The sequence below is a fragment of the Microcaecilia unicolor genome, chromosome 1 (assembly GCF_901765095.1).
Source record: "Microcaecilia unicolor chromosome 1, aMicUni1.1, whole genome shotgun sequence".
Taxonomy (NCBI): Eukaryota; Metazoa; Chordata; class Amphibia; order Gymnophiona; family Siphonopidae; genus Microcaecilia; species Microcaecilia unicolor.
The window spans coordinates 357,126,728-357,142,081 of record NC_044031.1 but is presented as its reverse complement, the minus strand read 5'-3'; positions in this window follow the sequence as shown (position 1 = coordinate 357,142,081).

Here is a 15,354-nt window from a genome sequence, read left to right as displayed (position 1 = left end):
ATAGGAACTGTAACGAGAACCCCTCTCCCTCACCATGACTTAAGCGCTCAAAGCCGTGGTAAGCACGCACCTGTGGCCACCTAGAAAATGGTTTGCAGGATAGAATTTAGAAATGTTGTTGTTCCATAACTATGGAGGACTGTGTTCAATAATGTGGAAAACATATTCAGTACATATATGCTTCCCCCCCCCCCCGCCCCACCCCCAGCAACCTTGAGAATGGGTGGGCACTTCATAAAAGGGGACTGTGGTTCACCACATAAAGAAGGATGGAACCTACTGGAGAGACACATGAGGTGCAATGCGGGAGAAAAACTACCAGCTGTAGATACCTGTGAACCTGGTGAAAATAGAGGTAAGATTTGAATCCAGAGAACGTACACAGAATGGGGAGCCCTTGACCATGAGGGATGCACACATCCATTCTCAGGGCTTCTTCCCCACCCCCACAGGCAGCCACAACTGAGTGTGTCCAATAGAGAACAATACATCTGTACAATGAATTGGGTAGAAACAATCATCACTATCAGAGTCCAGTGTATTAGAGTCCACTGCTGTCCCTTGCAATCCTGTTGACCAGCTGCAGTGCAAGATGCAAGAAGTGTTTGTTTAGCACCTACATAGCAGAAAGAAAGAGGTGGCTGAGAGGTATGAACTTACCAGTGGCTTAGCAAGGGTGGGGCGGTGGGGGCGGTCCGCCCCGGGTTTCAGCGGGTGGAGGGGTGCTCTGCTCCCGCTGCTCCCACCCTGTCCTGCCTTAAAAAATTTTTTTTCGAAGTGCCGGAGTGGCAGGCAGCGCCTCGCGTCTGCCATGCTAGTAAAAATCTCCTTGACGTCGTTCGGGCCTTCCCACATTGAGTCCCGCCCTCCTCTGGGGTAATTTCCTATTAATGCGAGGGCGGGCGGGACTCAATGTGGGAAGGCCCGAACGGCGTCGAGGAGATTTTTACTAGCAGGGCAGATGCGAGGCGCTGCCTCCGGCGCTTTGAAAATTTTTTTTAAAGGCAGGACAGGGTGGGAGCAGGAGAACGGAGCTGGTAGGTGTGTCGGGTCGGGTGGGAGGGGGGACGGGGGACTCAGATGGGAGAAGGGGATTGGGGAGGGGTGGGGGAGCTCAGAGGGGTGCTCAAAGGGGAGAAGGGGATTGGGGAGGGTGGGGGAGGGAGCCCAGATGAGTGCCCAGAGGGAAGAAGGGGATTGGGGAGGGTGGGGGAGCCCAGAGGGGTGCCCAGAGGGGAGAAGGGGATTGGGGAGGGTGGGGACAGACCCTGGATGGAAGGGGGAGCATGGGGGAGGGCAGACCCTAGATGGATGGGAGAGGGAGGGCAGACGGATTGAAGGGGCAGAGAGAAAGGGCAGATGGTGGGTGGAAGGGGGAGAGAGAAAGAGGGCAGACTGGGGCAAATGGTGGATGGAAGGGGCAGAGATAGAGGGCAGATTTGGATGGAAGGGAGTGAGAGAGAGAGGGCAGATGTTAATGGAAGGGGGAGAGAGAAATGGCAGACTGGGGCAGTTGGTGGATGGAAGGGGCAGAAATAGAGGGCAGATGTGGATGGAAGGGAGAGAGAGGGCAGACATTGGATGGAAGGGGCAGAGAGAGAGGGCAGACAGTGGGTGGAAGGGACATTAGAGAGGGCAGACACTGGATGGCAGAGAGAGAGAGAGAGAGAGAGAGAGAGAGAGAGCGAAGACAGATGCTGGATGGAAGGAAGACAGTGAAAAGAAGATGAGGAAAGCAGAAACCAGAGACAACAAACTGTAAATATATATTTTTATTATTTTGCTTTAGAATATAGTATTGTAGCTGTGTTAATAAATGTTTATAAATAGAACATGTAAATAAGGTAATCTTTTTACTGGACTAATTTTAATACATTTTTACTTAACTTTCAGAGAATAAAACCCCCTTCCTCAGGTCAGGATAGGATACTGTAACAGCACTATACTGTATTGACCTGAGGAAGGAGATTTTGGCCTCTGGAAGCTAAATGTATTAGTCCAATAAAATGGTATTATTTTATTTTCTGTATTTGTTTTATTTCTATTTGTTAATTTGTAAAGTGGTGATTGGTATTTGCTAGTTTTTTCAAATTTACATCTGCTGTCTTTATATTTTGCACAGTACTAGGGGACATTTTCTGTTTCTGTGGTGTTGCATTATATGCAGAGTCTGGCATCGGGGGTTCAGTTTAATTTTTGTCTAAATAGAAAGTTTATGATTACTTATTCTATAGTGGATTAGGGTGTATCTGTATTTGTGAAAAAGACATGGCTTTTGGTTGGCATTGACTGTGCAGGATCGACGATCTGTACTAATCTGTCTGGTTTTGTTTTTACAATAGGTGAATTGATGTTCTAGTGCTCACTGTAGTGTTTAAGATGCTTTCCTTTTCCTTGTGTGACTCGTACAAATTACTGCTTATGGTATGGAAGAATTGCTCTATAGGTCCTGAGTGTTTTGTATTCTCGGTATGCCTAGTACTGGATTTGGGGGGGGGGGGGGGGGGGGTTAAAAAATGACCGGCCCCGGGTGTCAACTACCCTAGCTATGCCACTGGAGCTTAGCTTGAATTTGTGCCAGAAATTGCCAAAAGGAACACCAATCTGTTTTCTCCAAGGGGCCAGAGGCTGGCTGCTTCAACTAAGGAGAGAGAATGGGGGTCAGTGAGGGACCGCATCAAACACAGCCAGCAGCTCCTGGAGGCTAAAGGATGAAGAGTTGGTCAGAGGCAGAAAATGCAGAGTATATGCTAAGCTGCCAGCTAACACCCAGTCAGAAACTTTTTGAAAGGAAAGGTATACAGCCCATACACCAGTTATCTTTCAATAATTGGCTAAAAGGTGTTCCCCCCCCCCTAAAAAAAATAAATCCAAGAAAAACAATCAGGTGTGCAAAACGCTTAGAAATACCACGCCATAATCTAAAGAAAAACCTCTAAAGTGCAAGCACAGAGAAAGCCGTTTTAAAGAGGTGCCAATAAAGGGAAACCGGAAGAGCAGCTGGGGACATTTATCATTTTCACCCATAATTGAAATTAGGGCATCCAAAACACAGAGCAGCTGGGGACGTCCAGGGATTTTTGCAATAATCGAAATTAGGACGTCCATCTTGGGGACGCCCATCCCGCTCTTACATGTGCGTCCTTGGGTCGTCCTTCTCAGTATTTTTTAAATTTTGCATCCCATTGTCAGAATGGCACCAAAACAGGCACCCACCCGCAAAGGTAATTTCACTGTGTCCTCTGCACTCCTTCCACAGTTCTATGTCTACCCACCTGCCTGTTTGGCTCTCTTGCACATCAGTCTCTACAGTGCACTGTACTCCTCGTCTCCAGCTCTGTACTATCTACAATAAGATCTGTGATTGCCTGCTAATGCCATTCTTCACCTTCTGTTTCCTGGGTCTTCACATGTGGGCCTATGCAGCGGCGTACCAAGGGGTGGGAACGGTCTACCCTGGATGCATGCCGCTGGGGGGGTGCCGTGTGCCGGTCAGCTTCATTCGTTTCCATGCTCCCTCTGCCCCGGAACAGGAAGTAAGGAAGTAACCTGTTCTGGGGCAGAGGGAGCATGGAAACGAATGAAGCTGACCGGCGCGCGGCACCCCCCCCCCCCCAGCGGCGTGCACCCGGGGGGGGTTCTTTCGCTGAGGTGGGGGTGTCCTTTCGCCGGGGGGGGGGGCGCGTTGCACCGGGGGGGGGCGCTGCACCCGGGGGGCGGGGCGCATCGGCGCATCGGCGATCCGCCCCGGGTGTCAGCCCCCCTAGGAACGCCACTGGGCCTATGTATATGAATGCTGCAAAACAAAACTGGGTTATTTTGATCATCACACTTCCTCCCCTTTTGCTATGCAGGTGATGACACCAGTCAGACACAGAAGCTGGTCTTAGTGGCCACCAACCCCAGCATACTGAAAGCAGATAGGGCAGCAAACCAGGCACACAGACAAAGGTAACAGGGCACTGAACAACTCTCAACTTTCTCTCCCAACAACGATCTCGCTACTCTCCAGCTCCACAAAATCGCTAATGGGTCTAAAGACAACTTCCCCCTTACCCTGGATGCTTTTATTTCAGGTCTAACTAAGGATGCCCATGTTCCCGCCCATGCGAAACCATTTCGCTATCCCTTATACATTGGAGGAGCCCATCTCATAACGCCGCCCATAGCATGCCTCTAACATGCCCCCTGCGGGGACATCCATAGATTTCTCCGAGGACAAGCAGGCTGCTTGTTCTCACTGATGGGTGACGTCCACGGCAGCCCCTCCAATCGGAATCTTCCTAGCAAAGTCCTTTGCTAGCCCTCGCGCGCCCGCGCGCACCGCGCATGCGCGGCCGTCTTCCCGCCCGAAACCGGCTCGAGCCGGCCAGTCTTCTTTCGTCCACACTCGGTACGGCTGTGTTTTTGTCGTGTCGAGCCCCGGAGAGTCGACCTCGCGCGTCCGTTTTAAAATAGACGTGTTTTTTTTTTTTTTCTTCGGAAAAGTTCTAAATTTGTTCGGGAAGTGCTCCGGAAACCCCCTTGGGTTTCGTTTGCCCCTTCCCGTGTTTCCAGTTTTTGCCCCGGTAAGTTTTCTTTCGTCGTCGGGGTAGGCCTCTTTTCGGCCTCGGTCGAGATTTTTCTCCCTTAAAATTTTGGTGCTCCAAATTCGTCATTTCGGATTTTGATTTCGCCGGCGTGATTTTTCCGCCCATGACATCGAAGCCTTCCAGCGGCTTCAAGAAGTGCACCCAGTGCGCCCGGGTAATCTCGCTCACTGATAGGCACTCTTCGTGTCTTCAGTGTCTGGGGGCCGAGCACCGTCCTCAGAACTGTAGTCTGTGTTCCCTGTTACAAAGGCGGACTCAGGTAGCGAGATTGGCCCAGTGGAACGTTTTGTTCTCGGGCTCTTCGTCGGCATCGGCACCGGGGTCATCGTGTGCATCGACGTCATCAGCGTCCAGACCTTCATCCTTGGCCGCCAGTGCATCGAGTGCATCGAGGCATCGGCCCTCTGTATCGGCGCCGAGACATCGGATAGCTGCATCGACGTCGGTGGTACCGGGACCTCGTCTCCTGATGTCGTCGGACTGTGGTGCATCGGGTGGAGTGCAGGTGAGGGCTGTCCATTCCCCTGCTGGTGGCGGTGAGCCTTCGGGTGGGTCTCCCCCTACCCTGAGGGCTCCTGCGGTACAGCCCCCCCGGGATCGACCTGCTTCGACCTCGGCCCTGAGGAAGCGACGGATGGATTCTACGTCCTCCTCGTCGGTGCCGGGGAGCTCCGGTGACATGCTTCGGAAGAAGTCGAAGAAACATCGACACCGGTCTCCTCCCCGCGTCGGCACCGAGAGCTCTGGGTCGCCGAGGGAGTCGGCACCCAGCAGGCATCGGCACCGAGAGGACCGCTCACCCTCTGTTCAGGAGGTGTCGATGCGCTCCACTCTGGACAGCCCGGACCAGCCTCCACGCCCGGAACAGGTTCTGATGTCGACGCCTGCATCGACCTCCCTGCCTTTCTCTGCAGCTGCTCTGAACGAGAGCCTCCGGGCCGTTCTCCCAGAGATTCTGGGAGAGCTGTTGCGCCCTACCCCTCCGGTACCGGCGGTGCTTGCGCCTCCGGTACCGTCGAGCGTGGCGCCGGCTGGCCCATCGCCCGGGGTGAGGTCCCCGACGTCGGTACCGCGTGCGGTGCCGACTGCGGCCACCTCCCAGGAGGGCTCCCCGACTACGTCGGCGGAGGGAGCTTCGCCGATGCGGGCAAGGGAGTCTACCTCTCGACGCCCCCATCGTGGACGTGGCTCCACGGAGTCGAGCCGGGCGAGGTTGCAGACACAGGTCCGTGAACTTGTGTCTGACACCGAGGGTGAGGCCTCGTGGGAAGAAGAAGAAGACCCCAGATATTTCTCTGACGAGGAGTCTGAAGGTCTTCCTTCCGATCCCACTCCCTCTCCTGAAAGACAGCTTTCTCCTCCCGAGAGTCTGTCTTTTGCTTCCTTTGTCCGGGAGATGTCTACGGCCATCCCCTTCCCGGTGGTTGTGGAGGACGAGCCCAGGGCTGAAATGTTTGAGCTCCTGGACTATCCTTCTCCACCTAAGGAAGCGTCCACTGTTCCCTTGCACCATGTCCTGAAAAAGACATTGCTTGCGAACTGGACCAAGCCTCTAACTAATCCCCACATCCCCAAGAAGATCGAGTCCCAGTACCGGATCCATGGGGACCCAGAGCTGATGCGCACTCAGTTGCCTCACGACTCTGGAGTTGTGGATCTGGCCCTAAAGAAGGCTAAGAGTTCTAGGGAGCATGCTTCGGCGCCCCCGGGCAAAGACTCTAGAACCTTAGACTCCTTTGGGAGGAAGGCCTACCATTCTTCTATGCTCGTGGCCAAAATCCAGTCTTACCAGCTCTACACGAGCATACACATGCGGAACAATGTGCGGCAGTTGGCGGGCTTGGTTGATGCTCTCCCCCCTGAGCAAGCCAAGCCTTTTCAGGAGGTGGTCAGGCAGCTGAAGGCGTGCAGAAAATTCCTGGCCAGAGGGGTGTATGACACCTTTGATGTTGCGTCCAGGGCTGCTGCTCAAGGTGTGGTGATGCGCAGGCTCTCATGGCTGCGTGCCTCCGACCTGGAAAATAGACTCCAGCAGCGGATTGCGGACTCGCCTTGCCGTGCGGACAATATTTTTGGAGAGAAAGTCGAGCAGGTGGTAGAGCATCTCCACCAGCGGGATACCGCATTCGACAAGTTCTCCCGCCGGCAGCCTTCAGCATCTACCTCTACAGGTAGAAGATTTTTTGGGGGAAGGAGGACTGTTCCCTACTCTTCTGGCAAGCGTAGGTACAACCCTCCTTCTCGACAGCCTGCGGCCCAGGCTAAGCCCCAGCGCGCTCGCTCTCGTCAGCAGCGTGCGCCTCAGCAAGGCCCCGCGGCTCCCCAGCAAAAGCAAGGGGCGAGCTTTTGACTGGCTCCAGCAGAGCATAGCCGACATCCAAGTGTCAGTGCCGGGCGACCTGCCGGTCGGGGGGAGGTTGAAAGCTTTTCACCAAAGGTGGCCTCTCATAACCTCCGATCAGTGGGTTCTGCAAATAGTCCGGCAAGGATACACCCTCAATTTGGCCTCAAAGCCTCCAAATTGTCCACCGGGAGCTCAATCCTACAGCTTCCAGCACAAGCAGGTACTTGCAGAGGAACTCTCCGCCCTTCTCAGCGCCAATGCGGTCGAGCCCGTGCCATCCGGGCAAGAAGGGCTGGGATTCTATTCCAGGTACTTCCTTGTGGAAAAGAAAACAGGGGGGATGCGTCCCATCCTAGACCTAAGGGCCCTGAACAAATATCTCGTAAAAGAAAAGTTCAGGATGCTTTCCCTGGGCACCCTTCTCCCCATGATTCAGCAAAACGATTGGCTATGCTCTCTGGACTTGAAGGATGCCTACATACACATCCCGATACTGCCAGCTCACAGACAGTATCTGCGATTTCAGTTGGGGACACGCCACTTCCAGTACTGTGTGCTACCCTTTGGGCTCGCCTCTGCGCCCAGGGTGTTCACAAAGTGCCTAGCTGTAGTAGCAGCGGCACTTCGCAGGCTGGGGGTGCATGTGTTCCCATATCTCGACGATTGGCTGGTGAAGAACACATCCGAGGCAGGAGCCCTGCAGTCCATGCAGATGACTATTCGCCTCCTGGAGCTACTGGGGTTTGTGATAAATTACCCAAAGTCCCATCTTCTCCCAGCGCAGAGACTCGAATTCATAGGAGCTCTGCTGGATTCTCGGACGGCTCGCGCCTACCTCCCAGAGGCGAGAGCCAACAACTTGTTGTCCCTCGTCTCGCGGGTGCGAGCGTCCCAGCAGATCACAGCTCGGCAGATGTTGAGACTGCTGGGCCACATGGCCTCCACAGTTCATGTGACTCCCATGGCCCGCCTTCACATGAGATCTGCTCAATGGACCCTAGCTTCCCAGTGGTTTCAGGCTGCTGGGGATCTAGAAGACGTGATCCACCTGTCCACGAGTTTTCTCGAATCCCTGTATTGGTGGACGATTTGGTCCAATTTGACTCTGGGACGTCCTTTCCAAATTCCTCAGCCACAAAAAGTGCTGACCACGGATGCATCTCTCCTGGGATGGGGAGCTCATGTCGATGGGCTCCACACCCAAGGAAGCTGGTCCCTCCAAGAACGCGATCTACAGATCAATCTTCTGGAGTTGCGAGCGATCTGGAACGCTCTGAAGGCTTTCAGAGATCGGCTGTCCCACCAAATTATCCAAATTCAGACAGACAACCAGGTTGCCATGTACTATGTCAACAAGCAGGGGGGCACCGGATCTCGCCCCCTGTGTCAGGAAGCCGTCAGCATGTGGCTCTGGGCTCGCCGTCACGGCATGGTGCTCCAAGCCACATATCTGGCAGGTGTAAACAACAGTCTGGCCGACAGACTGAGCAGGATTATGCAACCTCACGAGTGGTCGCTAAACTCCCGAGTGGTGCGCCAGATCTTCCAAGCGTGGGGCACCCCCTTGGTGGATCTCTTCGCATCTCGAGTGAACCACAAAGTCCCTCAGTTCTGTTCCAGGCTTCAGGCCCCCGGCAGACTGGCATCGGATGCCTTCCTCCTGGATTGGGGGGAGGGCCTCCTGTATGCTTATCCTCCCATCCCTCTGGTGGGGAAGACTTTGTTGAAACTCAAGCAAGACCGAGGCACCATGATTCTGATTGCTCCTTTTTGGCCGCGTCAGATCTGGTTCCCTCTTCTTCTGGAGTTATCCTCCGAAGAACCGTGGAGATTGGAGTGTTTTCCGACCCTCATCACGCAGGACGAAGGGGCTCTTCTGCATCCCAGCCTCCGGTCCCTGGCTCTCACGGCCTGGATGTTGAGAGTGTAGACTTTGCCTCTTTGGGTCTGCCAGAGGGTGTCTCCCGCATCTTGCTTGCTTCCAGGAAAGATTCCACTAAGAGGAGTTACTTCTTTCTATGGAGGAGGTTTGCCATCTGGTGTGACAGCAAGGCCCTAGATCCTCGCTCTTGTCCTACACAGACCCTGCTTGAATACCTTCTGCACTTGTCTGAGTCTGGCCTCAAGACCAACTCTGTAAGGGTTCACCTTAGTGCAATCAGTGCATACCATTACCATGTGGAAGGTAAGCCGATCTCGGGACAGCCTTTAGTTGTTCGCTTCATGAGAGGTTTGCTTTTGTCAAAGCCCCCTGTCAAGCCTCCCACAGTGTCATGGGATCTCAATGTCGTTCTCACCCAGCTGATGAAACCTCCTTTTGAGCCACTGAATTCATGCCATCTGAAGTACTTGACCTGGAAGGTCATTTTCTTGGTGGCAGTTACTTCAGCTCGTAGAGTCAGTGAGCTTCAGGCCCTGGTAGCCCAGGCCCCTTACACCAAATTTCATCATAACAGAGTAGTCCTCCGCACTCACCCTAAGTTCTTGCCAAAGGTCGTGTCGGAGTTCCATCTAAACCAGTCAATTGTCTTGCCAACATTCTTTCCCCGTCCTCATTCCTGCCCTGCTGAACGTCAGCTGCACACATTGGACTGCAAGAGAGCATTGGCCTTCTATCTGGAGCGGACACAGCCCAACAGACAGTCCGCCCAATTGTTTGTTTCTTTTGATCCCAATAGGAGGGGAGTGGCTGTGGGGAAACGCACCATATCCAATTGGCTAGCAGATTGCATTTCCTTCACTTACGCCCAGGCGGGGCTGGCTCTTGAGGGTCATGTCACGGCCCATAATGTTAGAGCCATGGCAGCGTCGGTAGCCCACTTTAAGTCAGCCTCTATTGAAGAAATTTGCAAAGCTGCGACGTGGTCATCTGTCCACACATTCACATCTCATTACTGCCTGCAGCAGGATACCCGACGCGACAGTCGGTTCGGGCAGTCAGTTCTTCAGAACCTGTTTGGGCTTTAGGATCCAACTCCACCCCCCGAGGGCCCTGTTTGTTCTGTTCCAGGCTGCACTCTCAGTTAGTTGGTAAATTTTTTAGGTCAATCTCAGTTATGTCCTCGCCGTTGCGAGGCCCAATTGACCATGGTTGTTGTTTTGAGTGAGCCTGGGGGCTAGGGATACCCCATCAGTGAGAACAAGCAGCCTGCTTGTCCTCGGAGAAAGCGAATGCTACATACCTGTAGAAGGTATTCTCCGAGGACAGCAGGCTGATTGTTCTCACAAACCCGCCCGCCTCCCCTTTGGAGTTGTGTCTTCCCTTGAAGTGTATTGTCTTGCTACATACTGGACTGGCCGGTTCGAGCCGGTTTCGGGCGGGAAGACGGCCGCGCATGCGCGGTGTGCGCGGGCGCGCGAGGGCTAGCAAAGGACTTTGCTAGGAAGATTCCGATTGGAGGGGCTGCCGTGGACGTCACCCATCAGTGAGAACAATCAGCCTGCTGTCCTCGGAGAATACCTTCTACAGGTATGTAGCATTCGCTATATGTCCTCGCGCTGAGGACGTCTTTACGGCCCTGTTTCGATCATTGGATTTAGACGACCTTCTTTCACAGGGACATCCATGTTTTGTCGCTTTTTGGACGTCTTTCTCTTTCGAAAATGAGCCCAATAGTGTTTATTTTTTCCTGCACTTTTTTCGCTTTCTTTTATTTTTCCACTACCACTTCTGTAGTTTTGCCTACCGATCCTCTTTCACTTTCACTTTGTGGTGCTTATCAGTGTTTCGGCACATTGTTTTATCTTGATGCAGCTGTCGGCATTATTCTACCATATGTTTTGAGTTTTTTCTTGTTTATTGGCAGCTAAACATGACACCTCTCTTTCCTCTTTCTATACACTGGTGGTTGGGAGACGGGGATAGTGCTGGGCAGACTTATACGGTCTGTGCCAGGGCTGGTGGTTGGGAGATGAGGATAGTGCTGGGCAGACTTATATGGTCTGTGCCCTGTAGAGGACAGGTACAAATCAAAGTAGGGTATACACAAAAAGTAGCACATATGAGTTTATCTTGTTGGGCAGACTATGTTACTATGTAGATTCTATCTTTTATAACCTTGTTTTGTTTTTTGAGCACACAGTTTCACTTTTATTTTTACTATTTTTTTGGGGGGTGGGGGGCTTTTTCTACCGTTTGTAATCCCTAGTGAATCTTTTTTCTTTTTGTTTCTTAAGTTTTCCTTAGCTGCTATATCTTTAGAGCACTAAGTAACCACATTTGTACAGTGCACAGGTACTTTTTAAAAAATTTTCCTATTTCCTATATCAGTTGGACATTTCACCTCTCTCACTGTTTTAATAAGATCAATATAGTAAAATTAAGTTTTTACCATCTCTCTTATACACACTTACCAAGTAGCTACAGCTATATGAGATTTTACCCTGTAGTGTTTGACCATCCCATTTGTCTTTATGGACACTGGTTGTTATATACTTTTGTACACTTTTATACGTGTGGTTTCTCTCTACTACATTTATTTATTTCTTGTTTAGGTTTTTATATCCATAATATATTGCATTATTGTTAAATGCTTTTATACTGTAATGTTTTTATATGTTTTTATATGTTTTCATTTTATAATGTGGTGTGCCTTTTATTGACACATACCCATCATTCGCAATATGTATGCTCCTATTTGATTTACATATTTGTTTGCCTTTATATATACATACTATTTGATTTTATGAGAGTATTTATACATGTATTCTCTGTACTGTTTAGGGACTCCTGAAACAGGTCTTTAGGACCAAAACACAATTTTGTGTCAAGTCCATTGTAATTTGAATAAAGCTTCTGATGTAAGCTCTTTGAGTCCATTGGATGTTTTATTTTGCATCATCCTGTGTGTCACCCCTGTTGTGTTTGTTTGCTTGCTTTGGTGTTTATATGCAGTGGTCCTTTGTTCTTCTGTGTTTGTCAAGGACAAATCAAAATCAAGTGTGAATTTGTATTCCTAACCACAAGATCATACCAAGTAACAACGAATGCGGACATATCACCCCATGGATACCTGAATATGGAGTTCCCCAAGGATCCCCACTATAACCAACTCTCTTCAACCTAATGATGATACCTTTAGCCAAACTTCTAACCAATCAAAACCTTAATCCCTACATATATGCAGATGATACGATTTACATCCCATTCAAACAGGATCTAAACGAAATCACCAGTGAGATCAACCAAAGCCTCCAAATCATGCACTCCTGGGCAGATGCATTTCAGCTGAAACTCAACGCAGAGATAACACAATGTCTCGTACTCACCTCACAACACAACAAAAACAACTACTCCAGAATAACCACACCATACTGTTCTCTCCCCATCGCACAAAATCTAAAAATTCTTGGAGTTACCATCGACCGAAACCTCACACTCATGAAGAACGCAACGAAAAAGATGTTCCACTCCATGTGGAAACTCAAAAGAGTAAAACCTTTCTTCCCGAGATATATCTTCTGTACCTTGGTACAGTCAATAGTAATAAGTCATCTGGACTACTGTAATGCACTGTACGCTGGCTGCAAAGAACAGACTATCAAAAAACTCCAAACAGCCCAGAATACCGCCACCAGACTCATATTTGGAAAAACCAAATATGAAAGTGCAAAACCCCTAAGAGAGAAACTTCACTGGCTCCCACTCAAGGAACGAGTTGCGTTCAAGATCTGCACGATTGTACACAAAATCATTCACGCAGATACCCCAATCTACATGCTAAACCTTGTGGACTTGCCTCCCAGAAACGCCATAAGATCATCCTGCAAATGTCTCAATCTGCACTTCCCCAGCTGTAAAGGATTAAAATACAAGCTGATACATGCCACCACCTTCTTTAGTACATAAGTACATAAGTAGTGCCATACTGGGAAAGACCAAAGGTCCATCTAGCCCAGCATCCTGTCACCGACAGTGGCCAATCCAGGTCAAGGGCACCTGGCACGCTCCCCAAACGTAAAAACATTCCAGACAAGTTATACCTAAAAATGCGGAATTTTTCCAAGTCCATTTAATAGCGGTCTATGGACTTGTCCTTTAGGAATCTATCTAACCCCTTTTTAAACTCCGTCAAGCTAACCGCCCGTACCACGTTCTCCGGCAACGAATTCCAGAGTCTAATTACACGTTGGGTGAAGAAAAATTTTCTCCGATTCGTTTTAAATTTACCACACTGTAGCTTCAACTCATGCCCTCTAGTCCTATTATTTTTGGATAGCGTGAACAGTCGCTTCACATCCACCCGATCCATTCCACTCATTATTTTATACACTTCTATCATATCTCCCCTCAGCCGTCTCTTCTCCAAGCTGAAAAGCCCTAGCCTTCTCAGCCTCTCTTCATAGGAAAGTCGTCCCATCCCCACTATCATTTTCGTCGCCCTTCGCTGTACCTTTTCCAATTCTACTTTTTTTTTTTTTTTTTTTGTTACATTTGTACCCCGTGCTTTCCCACTCATGGCAAGCTCAATGTAGCTTACATGGGGCAATGGAGGGTTAAGTGACTTGCCCAGAGTCACAAGGAGTTGCCTGTGCCTGAAGTGGGAATCGAACTCAGTTCCTCAGGACCAAAGTCCACCACCCTAACCACTAGGCCACTCCTCTTACATGAGCACGCAATTGTGGAATGCAGTACCTACAGCCCTGAAAGCCATTGATGAAATAACTAACTTCCGCAAATCTCTGAAGACACATCTATTCAACAAGGCCTACAAAGGGAACCCATAGCCTTACAAAACTACCTCACCAACTCACCCAATTATTACAGCCCACCATATATCTTGCCTAACACCTTCCTTCTCTCCTCCCTCACCTAATCTTTGTACATTACTAATTGTATCTGATATGGAATGATTATGTCATAACCAAACTCTGTAAGCCACATTGAGCCTGCAAATAGGTGGGAAAATGTGGAATACAAATGCAATAAAATAAATAAAATAAATAAATATTATTGCATCATACCATATGCTATGAGTTTATCTTGTTGGGTAGATTGGATGGACTGTACAGATCTTTATCTGCTATCGTCTACTATGTATGTAGAAGAAAATGATCAAAATATATTAGAAAGATAGCACAGATGGAAAGGACTATTATTTTTCTGTTCTCTAGCTGTTGGTACTTCCCTATTAAAATATCAAAGGATCATACAGCTCACATATATTATGTTACAAGTGTTCTTCCCTGGAGAGAGTACCCAGTCACTTCTCATTTACTGCTTCTGTTTTTCAGATAAGTGTTGGCAGTATTTATTTAGAATTTGAGTTTGCCAAATGACCCAACTTTTAGAGGGATACTTTTAGATCAGTTTTGACTTTTTGAAACCTCATGATAAAGCTTAGTACCTACCTTGCTGATTTCAAAGAAAGGCACAATCATACTATTATAGCCAAAAGCCTTCCTTTAGAAAATGACTCTCTAGGCTGTTTTTATGTTGCAGAATACTACTACTACTACTACTACTTATCATTTCTATAGCGTCCCTGCTCAAAGAGCTTACAATCTAGATACATGGGCTTTAGGAGTTTCTTTGTTTAACTTCTAGAGTATCATCAGCTCAAAGAAGAAAAAAATATTTTATATTAAGAGAAGGTAAGAAGCATTTTCTAAAACTCAGTCTCAGAGAAATGTATTACTTTTATTTATGTTTAAAACTGTTTATTGATTACAAATCAACAAGCATACAAAAGAGAAAGTATGACCCATTGTGATGTGAATTACACTGTCTGATTATATTTATTTATTTGTTACATTTGTATCCCAGATTGTCCCACCTATTTGCAGGCTCAATGTGGCTTACATAGTACCAGAGAGGCGTTTGCATACTCCGGTGTAAACAAATACAAAGTGACATTGTGGTAAGATAGAGTTCATGTGGTACAGCCACATTAGGGAATCGTTCAACGGAAGAGTTGTGTAATGTCCATTTTGTACGTTAGGTATGTTGTGTTGCAGAGATCAGGCATTTATGATGGATTGGTCGGGTATGCCTTTTCAAACAGGTTAGTTTTTAGTTTTTTTCTGGAAGTGTGGGTGGTCAAACATGGTTTTCAAGGCTTTTGGTAATGCATTCCACAGTTGTGTGCTTATGTAGGAGAAATTGGAAGTGTAGGTTGATTTGTATTTGAGTCCTTTGCAGCTTGGGTAGTGCAGATTTAGGTACATTCGTGTGGATTCGGATGTATTTCTGGTTGGGAGGTCGATCAGGTCTGTCATGTATCTCGGGGCTTCACCATAGATAATTTTGTGGACCAGAGTGCAGATTTTGAAAGCAAGGCGTTCTTTGATTGGGAGCCAGTGTGTTTTGTGCGTAAGGGTTTTGCGCTTTCAAATCACGTTTTTCTGAAGTTGAGCCTAGCTGCCGTGTTTTGAGCGGTCTGAAGTTTCTTTAATGTTTGTTCTTTGCATCCCGCATAA